This window comes from Strigops habroptila, chromosome 4 (genome assembly GCF_004027225.2).
Source record: "Strigops habroptila isolate Jane chromosome 4, bStrHab1.2.pri, whole genome shotgun sequence".
Classification (NCBI taxonomy): domain Eukaryota; kingdom Metazoa; phylum Chordata; class Aves; order Psittaciformes; family Psittacidae; genus Strigops; species Strigops habroptila.
This window is the reverse complement of record NC_046358.1, coordinates 6,396,839-6,412,761: the sequence shown is the minus strand read 5'-3', so window position 1 is coordinate 6,412,761 and position 15,923 is coordinate 6,396,839. Positions and strand designations below refer to the sequence as shown.

At 41.3% G+C, this 15,923-nt stretch overlaps 1 protein-coding gene across 13 annotated transcripts in view; it reads right to left on the bottom strand.

Annotated features, from left to right (window-relative positions):
- PHF21A (PHD finger protein 21A) overlaps positions 1-15,923 on the bottom strand; it is a 130,110-nt gene that overhangs the window by 33,463 nt on the left and 80,724 nt on the right. The gene's annotated exons all lie outside the window — the stretch shown is intronic.

Here is a 15,923-nt window from a genome sequence, read left to right as displayed (position 1 = left end):
CATACCCAGATCTTTTAATCAACAAAAAATCGAAGCCAACAAAATTAGAAAGAATTTTATTCCAAGAAAAATAGTGTGGTACAATTTCCTGCTTCAGAAAGTGATCAAACTGGCACCTGTATCTTTCAGTCATAAAAGACTCTCTTGGGGCAGGAGCTTTTGTGTGCTGAATGGGAACGTAGCAGTGCGACTGGGAGACCACCTGCACCTCATACCTGAATGCTTTAGCTTCTGTTAATACACAGGTATCTAACCATACCCAGCCCCTGGCTGCACTGCCAACACTCCACGAGCTGTTCCAAAGGGCACTTGCTGCATTCAGCCCACAGAAAACACAGCTAAAAGCTGCACAAAGATACAACTTCTGCATGTCTAACAGGAGTTGCAGTGCATGTTAGGCCAACTGAATGCTTCTCCTCCTTCTGACACGATGGTCCTATGGGATTAACTGAGCAATACACATGATGCTGATGAGCACTAGAGATGGGGACCAAGACAGTACAGTTGATTTTGCTATGACTCGCTTTGCAGTCCTAATATGTTTAATACAATTAAGAATTAGTGGTAGGACAAGGAGTAATGGGTTCAAACTTAAACAGGGGAAGTTCAGGTTAGATATAAGGAAGAAGTTCTTTACAGTGAGGGTGGTGAGGCACTGGAATGGGTTGACCAAGGAAGTTGTGAATGCTCCATCCCTGGCAGTGCTCAAGGCCAGGCTGGATGGAGTCTCGGGTGACATGGTTTAGTGTGTGGTGTCCCTGCCCATGGCAGGGGGTTGGAACTGGATGATCTTGAGGTCTTTTCCAACCCAAACCAGTCTTTGATTCTATGATTCTAATTACTGAATACAGCACGGGGTACTTTATGTAAACTTGTGTAAATAAATCTTCATTCCATAAAAATCTACTTTGACATTTTTTCAGATGAATACTGTTACATAGTGCTGGCATGGTGTGAAAAGTATTTTTGTCATTAAAAATGCTGGTAAACTTATTACACCTCATTATATTTTAGACTATTTTAAATAATTACTGCAGGTGTGACTCAAACAAATACACAGTTCACACATGAACATACATATTTTGAAGAAGAATGTGAGATTTTTCCGTTATGATACAAAAACTACTTCAAGTTGCTAGAAATCATTCAGAAGTGAGTTATCTAAGTTCCGAAAATAATGTTCCTTCATTCTTAACAGGGAGAATGCTGATAATTTTTTTTATTTAAGAATATAGCAAAAATTATAAATGAAAATGACCAAAAATAGCTGCTGTGCCATTCTGCTTTATGTGACTTCTTGATTGCTTTATTTTCAGTACCGTGTCTTTTACCATTTGCAGCATCACAAGACCAATAAATTTTTGGACGGGAACGTTGTACTGTGAAACGCCTTATGCATCACTGTCTTCTCGCTTTGGAATTGTTACTCTTACACAAAGTAGGGGATAGAGACTGAACTATTAGGAGCAGCACACAGACAATGCCTTCCTGCAGCTTGTATATGAAATAAATGTAATATCTACCTTCTTATCCCAGTACTTATGTTAACGGAAAGAAACTTGCAAGAACAGCTACAATAATTAAACAATGAAGCAATTAATGAATGGAGAATTAAGTGTATGAAAACAGGCAAAACAGAACAGGAAAACCAGTTAAGTGCTGTACTTTGAATGCAATTAAGGAGGAATGGAATGAAAGGAATTAAATTAATTTTTTTTAGACTTGACAAGGTTTGTTTTGCTTTGGGTTTTTCTGCTTCCCAGAAATTCTTCTGAGTACAAATACAAAGGTAAAAGGATGTGGGGATCACCTCAACACGAAGAGTCTGAAGAAATGAAAAAGTAAACTGCTGACTACCATGGGAAAGGTGCTCATTTTAATTATATCTTGCCCATCTCTGTATTGTTGCACCCCCATTTGTCTGTTTTAGGGAAAAAATATCTCCTTAGGGGAAAAAAAAGCCACCCAAATTGTGCAGAAATGAAACAAGGGTTCTTTTCTACTTCAACGTAAAGTATGTTTCTATGATCTCTGACTTAACCTACTATTCCAGAAGCTTGTAACGTGGTCTTGTAAAATCTGTCATGGACCAAAGCTTGGGACATAAAATCTCAGCACAAAAAATACTGTGGGTTATTATTCCTATGCTGGAGAACACACAAGAACAAACACCCCCATGGGAAATCCATTCGCATCTATACACAGTAGCCAATTGCCTGAACTAAACATCTCTACCAGGAAAGTCCTGATGCTTCTCTCCTCCTACCTCTGGTTTACCTCATAATGTGACATAGAATCACAGACTGGTTTGGGTTGAAGGGACCTTAGAGCTCATGCAGTTCCAACCCCCTGCCACGGGCAGGGACACCTTCCACTAGAGCAGGTTGCTCCAAGCCCTTATGTCCAACCTGGCCTTGAACACTGCCAGGGATGGGGCAGCCACAGCTTCTCTGGGCACCCTGTGCCAGCGCCTCAGCACCCTCACAGGGAAGAACTTTCTAATATCTAATCTAAATCTCTCCTCTGTCGTCTTAAAGCCATTCTCCCTTGTGCTGTCACTACAAGCCCTTGTAAAAAGTCCCTCTCCAGGTTTCTTGTAGACCCCTTTAGGTTCTGGAAGGCTGTTATAAGGTCTCCCCTGAGCCTCCTCTTCAGAGTGGATTTGTCTGAATTAAGTAAGCACAGTAGAGCAATCTAAATTAGTAAACTTACTTCATGTTTCAGAAATGATCAACCTAAATAGAAGTCTACTTTCTAATCTGGTAACTCCTCATATTTTTTAATAACCCAAGTGAAAGGATAGTCATCAACTAATTTTACAGCATACTACTGCACAGTCACACAGTCCCTTGACTAAAAATGGACCAGCTTCAGCATGATTCTTGTGCATCCTACAGCTATTCTCACAACTGAGTCACACCTCCTCTCCTCTTCATGAAGGGAAACACACACAGGTCATGCTCATGCGCTTCATGCACGATCAGAAGTACCAAGCAAGATGATCAGTTTTATTGCACCACAGAATGCAAAACTTGTTCTTTTGTGAACAGAAAGATCTGGATGCTCAAACTATATTGTACAACCACCTGTTGAGTACTCTGATGTTGTCAACAGCATCTAATACTTAAGCTCCACAGTTGCTTTACACACATCACAAACTAGCAGCAGCAGACAGGCTTTTTCCCTATGTTGTTAACTAAATACTGTTTAGAGCCACTTGAATTAAAGCCCATCACTAACAACATCACATTGGAATTCACTGTTGATCTGCACTTCGTAGCCAGAATGAGTTATCAGAGCAAAAATTCAGTTTCACTTCACTCAAATGAGATTTGCTCTTCCTAGTCATTTGAGCAGTAGATCAAATACAGGTATTCTGTCCACCTAAAGATACCTGCTGTATTATTCTCTTTAGCTAACTGAGCACGATCAAACCCAAGAAAAATGCCTGCTTCACAGAGAAGACATCAAATTAAATCGCTGCAGAAGACTGAAATTGCTGGTCTTCAACTGTATCAAGGTCTGTGGATCAGTCAACACTGACTCTGAGAAACAAAGCAATGGTTCTTCCTTAGCCTCCCCATTTGAAGGCCATGGTGAGGGGGACTTTGTCCCTGTGCTTATTTATCCCAGCACAAAAAGCGCCTTCACTAAGTAAGGCTGAAACTACTCGTCAACTGCAGATATAGTGAACTTCCACCTCTCTTAAAAATGCCCAAGAACAGGCATTTTGCCAAAAGAATGGAAAGTGACTCTCTTCGTGAGGGCTGCAGAGATACTGGAGGCAGTTCAAAGGAAAACCACAAACATAATCAAGGACCCAGCAAACAACACTGTGTAATGTGAGGCTTACTGAGCCTCAGCATATCCAGTTTTTTGAGGTGACTTTTGAGTATAGATATTTATACACGGAAAAGAAATCTGATGCTGGGAGGGTTTTTAGTTTCTTTGAGGAATGTAAAATGATGATTCTGTGGCTGCAAGTTGAAGGTAGACCAACTCGACCTTGAAATAAGACTCAGAGATGGTTAAAAGCTAAAACAAACTATGAGAGGCAATGGCCTACCATGGTTTCAAGTCTTTAAGACAAGGTTATACAGCTTTCTAAAGGAAATACTTCATCTAAGTTTTGGAAGAGACTGTACAGTACATGTGAGGGGGAGAGGGATCTGGGAAGCCTTTGCTCATTCTTACCAAGGCCAGTGCAAGTGCCAGCACTGATGCCAGCATGCGTCTCCAGCATAACTGTGTAAAGACAGCCCTACTCTTCAGAACACGTACATATCCAGAGCATAAACAACCAGATATACTCAAGGTTGTTTGTTCACCTTCCTCTGAAACACAAGATATTTGCCATAGCCAGACAAAAGAAGCTAGCAAAGCTTATTTTCTTCCTTTGTTGCCTTTCATTGTGTGCCTTCTTTACATATTTAGATTTTTATTGATTTTAGACTTGGAATGGAAAAAAAAAATTTCCCCAGGTCAAACTTGCTGGGATGTTTTTCCCCTTCCACTGCAATGCAGGATTGTGGACTACCTGCTAGGATTAGCTGGGCAAACTTCCCCTAATCAGCCTGCTGACATTGCAAGGGCCTTCAGAATAACTGGCAGCCCAATCCACCTCCTGCTTCTGGAACACAAGGATGTGGAAGAGAAAAACTTAGTACCCTAATAACCAAACTGTCCTTGTCTCCCTGAAGCTAGAAGACGTCACACAGGAGTAGCAGGGTAGAACACAATGGCCTCTAACATGCAGGAAGTTAAACTGATTAATCTCCTTATCCTTTTTGGATTTGATGTGTGATGTCTTTCCTCTACTAAAGTTTATTAGTGTTCTTTTAAAAGAAAAAGTAATTTTCATGCTAGATGAACAACAAAAAAGCATTTTACAAACATGGTAGTTTTCAATACATGTACACAGTACCTAAGTTAAGAGACAGGATCAGGCATTAGTATCTAATCTCTACTGACATATGTAATCTCAAATTCTGGTTAGTTCCTGGAATGTAAACCCCAGGAGCTGTTCTTGCTCCCACCAGAACTCTTCTCTATGAAAGCTTAATTCTTTTGCATCAAAATGTCTTAGGATAGTGCCATCACTACTTCCTGCAAGGTAACAGTTATGTGAGGCACAGACACGAAGAAGTTACGCATAGAACACAAAGATCTTCCTGGCTTTGATGGACATCTCCCAGGAAAATGCATTTGAGACCTGCTATATCAATATGGACAATAACCAGCATGAAAAACAGTATTAAGAGAGACCACATAAGGGAATGTAAACATTCCTATCCATAAGGTCATACTACTTCTTCACAGTGTGCTTGCTTGTTTGACAGCTATACTGTCATAATTTTACACTGTTAAGCCTCTGCTCTAGGGTTTATAAAAGATCAGAGCACTTGTCACTCTCAGTGCAGGTAGAGTGAGATAGAGTGGTTGAGCAGTTCATTCTTCTTTCTAATTACACTCCATTAACCTTCCACATGAGAGCCCCCCTGTGCTTTCATACCAGCAGCACCAACTGGCTGTATTTGATAAGGCTCAGCAGAGGCTGCAAGACCAGCACGTGTAACTAAAGGAACACTTCAGCACTGTAGACGTAGCAGAAGCTGGGCTGAAGCTGCAGTCATATGCAGCTAAATTACACACAGATGGACACCAGCTTCAACCTACCCACTTCCCTCACAGCTCTACTCCTTGAACTTGATAGAGACGTATCTGAAAGCCAAATGAAGAACTGGGGAATTATTCTCTATAGGGCACTGAATGGTTACCATGCTTTCACCTCACTGTGGAGACCTGCCAAGAGAAATGCATTTAGAGCATTAAAGCATGCAGGGCGATAGAAAAGAAGTTGTCGTTACATTATAATTAGATCATGTTAGTGTATGCAGCCAGAGTGCAGAAAAAGAAAATGACTTTGGAAATTTAAATCTTTTTTAAATGCACTTTCAGTATCTGGGGTTGGTTGTTGTATGTTCTGAAGACCATGCTGTTAACAAACAGCATTATGTTTATCTATACCCTTCTCAACGGTGACCACATAAATGATAGGCTTTTCTAAAAAGAGAGACTTCTTCGATTAATAATGTATTCTATGGGAGTTTTCAACTCAGTGCCAGGAAAGCTATTTTCCATGTGCACGAAGGTAGATTAGCATTTGTGTATACTGAGTAACAGAGTCGGCACATGCTTACACAGATAAAAGGGAAACAAATTTGGAAGGAGGGATTGTAAACAATCTGGAACAGAATCCAAATTATTTTTAAAATAAATGAAACACTACAAAATCTGCACTTTCAAGTGACATTTTATACTATCCATCAGAATTTTTAACTGTTTCAAATGACTTTGCAGCATAAAGTTGTACCTGGAACTGGCCTATATAAGTGAGTGATGGTGATACTGCTTTTGCTATTACCTCCATTATCCTCTCCCACCCCTCTCCTGTTTGTTTAATGTATTGTGATACTCGCATCTGCATGCATTTCCATAAATAAATATAACTTCTTTTCTATGGTAAGTTTCCAACCTTCAGCTAATATTTTGAAATGAGCTGCTCTTTTCTAAGTCTTGGTAACTTTGAAGTGTCTGAAACAAAATCTGTTTGCGCTACAAGCCAAGCTATGAATCCAGCACCATCCTTGTCCAGAATGGTACAGAGTTCTGGCAAAGATCCCCTCCAGTGCAAAGGAAACAGAGGTGGCCCTTCTGAAAGGTAAATGCTGCTACTGAACCCACCTAAAGTACCCTGAGGACACTTGGTTTTCAGTGTGATCATTGAAGACCTTTAATGTAAGACCTGTTTTCTACATCTAAGTAATTTCCTAGCAGATTTCGGACCACCTTTCCCAAATTTTCTTAAGTTTAATGTAAAGATGACAATTCAGTCTTTAATGCAATTTAACTTGTGCCATCTAAACCTATAACAATTCAGAATTCACGGATGTGACTGAACACAGTAATTCCCAGTCAAGCTGCTGAGGTTGCCTCAGGAAAGCTGAACAGTCAGAGGGCAGATAGTTCTTCCCTCTAAGGCAGGCTTGCTCAAAGTGCACACTCAAGTACCTTTGTAACAATAATTCCTTGGATGAACAATGAACGCTGTTGTTGGGATGCATCTGATATCAACTAAGATGCAGGATGAATTTTGCCAGATATAATTCCTCTCCTAAAAATCATGTTCACTCTCAAACCTAATAAATTTGAAACAAATGTGATCAGGGGGTTGAACAGAATTACCTAAAACATCCATATCTCTTGTTTTGGAAAAGCATATCTATAGTGCTCCAAGGCAATGAAATCTTGTTTGAGCTGGGATTAAAATTTGTCAGGACAGTGCTGTGAAGGAAGGCAGAACCACATTTTTATGCCATACTTAGCTCTTCTGTAAGAAAGAAAGTACGTAATAGAATTGTGACTGAAAGCTCCAAAATTCCTGGCTGTAAGCATCTAGTGTTGAAACTGCTTTCAGAGTAAAGCATTGCAGAGGGGCTTCCACTTCCCTGAGCAGCCAGCCATCACTGCTAACACCATTTGGAATATTGTTTTCTGTCAAGTGGGCCAACTCACCTCTAAAGAGTGCAACACTGGAGTTGATGGGACCTTTTTGCAACTAATCACCTGAGAAATGTGCCTCTTCAGAACTTTCTGTTTGTTCTTTTCCCAACACCCTCTTAGGAAATATTTTAGAAGGAAATATTTTGCTCTACGGTGGCTCCTCATTCTTTTTTTACATAAGACCTGTCAAAAGTAATGCAAGTACTTTCCTTTTTTATTACGTCAATAAAGAAGATCTCTTGAGGGTTTCTGGAGGGCCATGAGGTGGGTGAACAGATCTTTTAACCTAGCACATCCAGAAGCATGCAGTCTGGTCAAGGACTCCTGGAACAGAACTGCTGAGGCTTTTTAACCCGTTTTTGTAATAATCCTTGAAGACTGAGGGACTGTTGACATCACAAATATAAATGTGAGAACCCCATTTTAAATGGTGGGAAAAGAGCCCGCATACAACTAGCTAAATCTGTCTGTATTTTGGAGGTTTTTTTGGAGGGGCTATTTTTGTTACTAGTGTTTTGTTAAAACTTTTAAAGATAGTGAATCCTACAGATGTAAAATGAACTCTGAGGAAGCCTTTGATGAATTCCTGTAATTCTCCAAGGAGTTCTCTGTCAAAGAGATGTAAGAAATAGAAAATAAGCCCTCTTGTAATTCCTCCTTATGCAATACTAAGCATACATAACAAGTATGCTTTTAGGGGAGAGCGAGATTTCTTGACCTCTGCAGGCCTATGTTAGATTTGACAGGCAAATTAACTATTTTTTTTTTAAGGATTAAACAAAAACTACTGTGTATTTTCATCACATAATGAAGTACAAGTTCTTTTTTTCACACCATATGCTTGACTTGCTCCTTATTGCAGAGAACATGCAATATATTGCCAGATGAACACATTTCATGCTACAAACCGGTCTGACCAGCTAAACCTGCACTCAGAGGTATCAGACAGTGTTAGTGAAACTCAGAAGTATTATTCCATTGGCCCTCACTCAGCATGTGTTGCGTGACAGTTCAGCTGTGAATATGTTTGGAAGCGTTAGCTCCGAACACAGGGACTTCTAAAGCCAGCACCAGAGGGTCTCTCTCAGGTGTCTCCATCAGACCTGTCTCTAAGAGCTGTACATCACAAAACAGTAGTTTTCCTCCGCATGGTTTCACACTGATGGGTTTATTTTATTTCTTTTTAAAGAAAAGACATGTTGCACTGTTGAGAAAGGCTGAAAGATTACAGAAACCTAGCAACTGAAACCCAGGCTGGTACAGCAAAGCCATCTTGCTTTGTGTCCTCAGGACTGTTAACTCCACTCATACTGGGATCTCTAGCTCTGTTATTAACCTAAAGAACCACCTTAAAGCTGCACTGTCTTTGCAACCAGAGTCTAATTAAATTTCATACACATAATGTCATAGAATGATAGAATGGTTTGGGTTGGAAAGGACCTTAAGATCATCTAGTTCCCTTTTAAATTCCAGTCCATAAAAATAAGCCTCTTTCTCAGCAAACCTCCACAAAATGAGAAGCAGAAGGGGAGCTTCAGCATAAGGGAGCAGGTTCTGTGGGCTCTGAGGTAGGGGGGCCATTAGAGGAAAGAAGCAGCTGAGGTAACATTTTCCCTCCTATTACCTCTGAATAAACCAAAGTGACACAGAAATGCAGGGGGCTTTGGGGAAAAAAGCTTCAGGGTTTCTTTCTGTTTTCTAACAAATATGACAGGGCACATATTCAAGAAAATAGGGCACGTTTGTTTGTTTTGATAAAGCTATCCTCTGTTGTATTTGATCTGCAGCTGGGGCAGGATGTAAGCAGAGGAAAAAGGCTTTTAAAAGATCTATACTGCAGACACACACATACTTACATCAGTAAATATACACAAGGGCATGTAAGTAAGTAGTGATCTAACTTTACTTCAAAAAAAGAAACACCGTGAGCAAAGGCTGAGAAAATATGAACCAACAGTAATAAAAACGTCAGTGTGTGATAGGTGTTGCAGAAATAAAACACACCAACAATGTAAAGATTTTAATGTGCAAACAGGAATACTTGACTGTGCTCTCTATAGGCAGTATTCATGACAAGCAGAGTAGGATTTTCATGGTAATTGTCTGGAGGATCATATAAATGTTGTTCGTATCAAAAGCACACTTAATCCAAAACACGTTTGTCAGTTTGCATAGGAAGACAGTCAAGCTGTCATCGATTGTGAGGAAGCTCAGAGGAAAATAAAAAACAAGCTCAAAAAGCCCCATCAGGAAACATAGAAGAGGAGTAAGAAGAAACAGGTTCACACAAGCAAAGGGCACTCACAGACAATATAAAGCTGAACCAAAAAGTAATGAAGTCTGACAAGCAAAAATTAGTCCTTTCTCACTGGCAGGAAAAAGCATTGTGTTTTATCAGATTGCCTTGGAAAACAGGACACACTTCTGGTCACACGAACCCCTTTTAAAGCCCCTTCTCACTGACACATCAGGCCTATGCCCAGAGGGATGTCTGAGGTGACATGAGTATTGCAAGGCCCATGGTATTAGAAATAACTATCTCATTGGAGAAATGAAGCCCACGCTTCATACATACACATGCAAATAGTGACCAGCAAACCATGCTCGATTTAACCCCACAAACCCACATTCTTAACTGCACAAGTGGCTTGTAGGCTCTGCAGGCCAGCCTGCAAAAACCTTCTGAAATATTTACTACATACTAGTACTATGTAAATAGTAATAATAATTCAGTGACCTTTTCCTGCTCTGCATTTCGAATGTATTTATTAGGAGCTAGACAAATACTGCAGGCTTGCAGCATTCTGCCTCCACATTCCTCATCTTCCTCTTCCAGTTTACCAGAGCAATGAGGAAAGAAGTTTTTGCTCCAAGCTTTTAACACTTCCAGCATAGATTCTCACTCTCTCTCTCCAAACTGGAGGATCCATCTTTTAGCACAGGGCCAGACAGTGATTTCCTTAACCAATTTAAAGCAGATCAGTGACCCACATTGCTGGAGAAACCACACTAGCAGCGGAGGCTACAGAGGCAGCTGCTTTCAGGCCAGCAACAGCATGCTCAGCATGAACAGACTGTACTAAGATTTTTCTCCCACACACAAAACCAAACTGTTCCTGTGCCCCCTTTGTGCTGACGGAGCCTGTCTCTTGCTTGATGAGCAAGTCGCTATTTAGGAAACCATTTCTCAACCGATTTTGGAGATCCACAGTCGTGCAGAATGGGCAGCGTTGGTTCGTATTCAGCGGCGATTTCAAAGGTTCTTTGTCCTGGGGAGGAGATAGGACCATTCACCAGCACACAGAAGTGCTGAGTACACAGCTGGAGCGCGCATGGGGGAAGGGAAACAGTGCATGATTCTGCAATTCTATCTGTTAAATCCATGCAGTTTTGAACAGTGACCACTTGGCTTTTCCACTGTTTTGCAAGTGAAACTTTTTAATGTGTTTGCCAGGATTATTTGGCTGTTTTTCTGAGAAAGGATGCATGCAGGGAAATGTGAAGCCACGCATACGTGCTACATAATTGGTTCTTTCAGCCCTTTGCAGCGCATATGATTTGCAGTAACATGCTCTGCACCTCCTTACTAGTTAGCAGCCCAATCCAAGACAAATACATCAAGAAGAAAGAGAGAGGAAAAAGCTGTGGACACGATTAACCACACAAGCTTGGCTTTTTTGTTCTCCACGATGCTCACATTTTTGCTACTACCTAGCTGCTAGATATTCAAGAGAAAATAGGGTGTGCTATAACAACTGTTATGACAGGCCACAAAGCATAAAACCAGTAAGAAACCTTTCTGCTTGGCTCTTCGCAGGGCTCACACTTGTACTAGGAAAACGTCACTTTGATGCCCTGTTTGCATTCCATTTCCAACAACAAGGAGGAGGATGGAGGTCTCTGGTTTCTATGACAACCCAGATGGGCCACAATACAAGATACTTACAAACGTTCCACCGCGGGGATGCCAGATCAAATTAAGCCTGAGTTTACACTACTTCAGAGAAACTAAAATGAAAGAAAAAACCCAAACAAAACATGAATGTCAGAGGAAGGATGACATTTCCTCAGCACACTGCGAAAGATTTCTGAAAGTAGATGATAAAGAAAGGAGGGATTTTTCCCTACTAAAATAAATAATAATGTCAACGCAAACAAACCAAACCCCTCATTTACATGAGTAAATGTTTTCATTAAAACTAGGCTACTGGGAAATCACCATCAGACGTTAAAAGCAAAAAGCAGGCCCCCAAAATAACATGATTTTATTAATTTACTTAACTCATTATAAACTGGCAAATTTGGCATCCCACTGTTTCGTAGGGCTTGTTTAAAGCCCTGAGTTATATTCTGTGACATGGTTTTTCTGTTATTTATCCCTGATTTGGTCTTCTATGACATTTTGCAGGTGGAGAAAACACTCCATATTCTACCTGAAGATGTGAAATTAGTGAGATATTTCAGTAACACAAATGCAAAAAGATTTACTGTGTGCTCTTAGTATCCCAACTGGTCACCGTTAAAAGGGTGAGGTGAGGTGACTTCTCGAAGGCACTGACTCAGTGTGCTGGGTAACTGCAACAGGGAAGCCACTTTAGGCAACAGCAGCAAAATGCCTTCTGAAGAAGCACCTGTAAAAGCTTTTTGTAAGCTTTTCAGATGTGACACACATAGATGTGGTTCCCAAAACAAATCAAGTTAATGAATTTCTTAATAAATGTGTATTTTAAGGCACATTATTTTGGTTTTTAAATCTTCTGATATAAGCTAGGTATTGTCTTTTCTTTTTAGTCACTGCCCTATTTCAAGTTACTTGCCTTTCTTTCTTTCAACTTAATCACCAGGTAGTTAATAACCTTCATTAAATATGTGACAGGCAGCAAGGCTCACAGTAAGACAGATAACCATGGACTTTTAGAGGCTTATGTTCTTTGGGAGAGGAGAGGCAGAAGAGGAGAGAAAGGCTTAACAGCTGTGCCTAGTCAAAATAATCCAAAATTAGAGGGACTGTAACATTTAAAATTGGAACAGAGAGCCTTGAAATCCGGGTCTGTGCAGATATCTTTAAACACTTTATTAAAAACTGCAGACACTCACTCTTCATAAATCAGCACTGCTAACCAGTACTATTTACACAAGGACTAGCCAGCCTGCCTTGCAAGTGCCTCCTCATCACCCAGGAGAACAGCACCCCTCACACCATCAGCTGTGCCTCAGCCTATTCCCCTATTTAATACATAACCTGGGGACTGTGGATTTTGGGAATGTGCCCAGGGTGGGCAGAGACCCAGGTTGGCACCTGCCTGCCCCCCTGCTCCTCAGCACTCCTCTTCCTTCCCCTTCCACCCCAAGCCCTCCTGTTTAAACCTGTCTACCTTGTGAACATCACAGCACGATGCATGGGGCGAAGGAACTCAGCAGAGCGGGCAGCTTGTGTTCCTGCCATGCCACATGCCACCAGTGCTCCTGTCAGCAGCAGTGAGAGGAGCCAGAGAGACACACTGCAGTGATGGTATCAGCAGAAGTGCTTTGGGGATTTGTGAGGAGCTCCTGCAGGATGACCAGAGTGCTGAGGGATTAAATCACACATCTGTAATACATGTTAAAATACCTGGTGACTCCTCAGCTAGTGGGCATTAACTGGAAGTGATGAATCAGGATGGAGAAGTGTGACTAAGGACACAAACTGGGCATGACTGGCTTAAACTCGGACTACATTGCTTAAACCTTGGCTATAGTCATATCATATATTCAGCCTAAAGAGAAGCTGAGTGGGGACCTCACAGTAGCCTTCCACTATCTGAAGGGGGCCTACAAGGATGCTGGAGAGGGACTCTTCATCAGGGACTGTAGCGATAGGACAAGGGAGGATGGGTTCAAACTTAAACAGGGGAAGTTCAGGTTAGATATAAGGAAGAAGTTCTTTACTGTGAGGGTGGTGAGACACTGGCACAGGTTGCCCAAAGAAGTGGTGAATGCTCCATCCCTGGCAGTGTTCAAGGCCAGGTTGGACAGAACCTTGAGCAACATGGTCTAGTGTGAGGTGTCCCTGCCCATAGCCCGGGGGTTGGAACTGGATGATCTTAAGGCCCTTTCCAACATAAACCATTCTATGATAACTGCTACATGTGTTTCACATATAAAACAAAAGACAAGGAATGGCATGATGAAAAAGAGAATTTGCAAAGTGCTAATGCTTACTAGAATTGTAACAGTATAATGGGAAGAACAGAATGAACCAGAAATAACAGCAGGAAGGAGCTGTAAGTTGTAAGGGAAGGTAGTATGCCAGTGCAGAGGCTGCTTGATGTCACACAGTTAAAGTTACTCTATTCATAATGTGGTGTACGTATCAAGAGACCGGGTCAAAAAGCCAGGCCAGTGGATTCCTCTCACAGACTCTATTGCCAATCACATAGCCCAGACATTTCAAAGCATGAACTTCCACTCTGCAGCAATACAGCACAGAAGAAAGTTGTACTCACAAATTGCACAGCATCCGCTATTCCACCACATCTTTCAACTATCAATTCCATGCAACTACAGCACCATAACTCATTACTGACCCCTACAAGGAATACTTTCTTAAAAAGAAAAACAAAACCCAAAACCAAACAGAAAAACCCACAGGCAAAAAAAAAACCTGATCCAAACCCCACAAAAACCATGGATGAACACTAAAGTTTTAAGGAAGTTCAGCAATATAAATCTTCATATAACAAGGAGTTATAGCTGCCTGGTGCTCCTGCTGACTATGAAACTCAGTGAATCCCAACATCTGAAACTAAGAAAGTGTTCAGGGTATATATCCATGCAGATTCATTTTGTCCTCTTGAGATCCTGATGCCCTGGATATCATCAACACTAAGTAGCTGGGAATGTATTTGCAGTCCTCCAGCACCTTAGCTTACCACAGCACGGGTACCTTCAGAAAAGCCATCTACACTTGTAGTGTAGATCATCCTGTGTACCCAGTTGTAGTGTGTCATCCTGTGTACCCAGGATGATAGTCAACTCTTTTAATACTGTAATTAGAAAAATAAACCAACCTTTGGTTCCATGTGTAGTCATCAGAAACAGGCAGTTGAGTGGCTGGATGAGTGATGCTCAGCCTGTGCCCTGTCTTCACTAATTCTGGACAGTTTAGACTACTTTTTACACAGATGATACCAAAAACCCTGAGCTGACTTTCTAGAACATCTCTTCCTCAACTCCACAGACCCCTCTTTTACTGCCCCATTACTTTATGCATATACTGCTGTTTGATAGTATAATTTCGTCTGTCCATCATTAAAACCAGCCGCCACACTTACCCTGCACCTTGCTGCTGAGAGCAGCAGTCACTTACAGCTGCATCTCCCGATGCTAACGCAGGCGCTACAGCGCAGCACCTCTGCCCTTGCTGACATCCACTCTGTTTCACAAATACCACCCACATCTTCCTCTCCGACTGACAGTTTTCAATTAGAACTGAGTGACTGTTCTCAGCGTGTTCATCGCTCAAAATGTGCTTTTTCCACTTTGCAGCTATAAAAGGCTTGTGCTCCTGATTTGGCATAATTTCTCTGAATCAAAGAATATTGCCGCTTCCTACCAACTTCGCCACAGTGAAATGACTCAGAGCAGATCTCCCTGGGGATATCTGCATCTTGCTTGTTTGATTCTGAACACAATGGAGAAACAAAGGGGTTATCTCATAAAATGTCTAGGAAATCCCCTTAAAACAGCTCTGCCATATGATCCAGCTCAATATTAACCACTTAGAATTCTGTTTTTACTTACTTCAGGTTAAGGAGCCTACAAGAAATCTGGAGGACTTTTTACAAGAGCATGAAGTGATAGGACTAGGGGGAACGGCTTTAAACTGAAAGAGGGGAGATTTAGACTAAACATTGGGAAGGAGTTCTTCCCTGTGAGGGTGCTGAGGCGCTGGCACAGGGTGCCCAGAGAAGCTGTGGCTGCCCCATCCCTGGCAGTGTTCAAGGCCAGGTTGGACACAGGGGCTTGGAGCAACCTGCTCTAGTGGAAGGTGTCCCTGCCCGTGGCAGGGGGATTCTATGATAATACTAAAGCATTTGCAAGTAATTCCTACACAGTCGCTCCAGCATCAGAGGAGCCCTAAAAGGGAAATTTGCTAAACTTCCACATTCTGCAAGGACCCAAAATACTATTGGGAAACTTGTGCTAAAATTTCTAACACTGTTTTTATTTTCAGTACATGTACCAGAACATATTGTCAATTCAGCCAGAATTGACTCACTTTGGGGGGAAGGGGAGAAGAACCAAAAAAAGTAGATAATCTCTCCTGGATTATTAAAGTACATGAGACTAGAGAACTAAAAATCACCAGAATTAAAGCT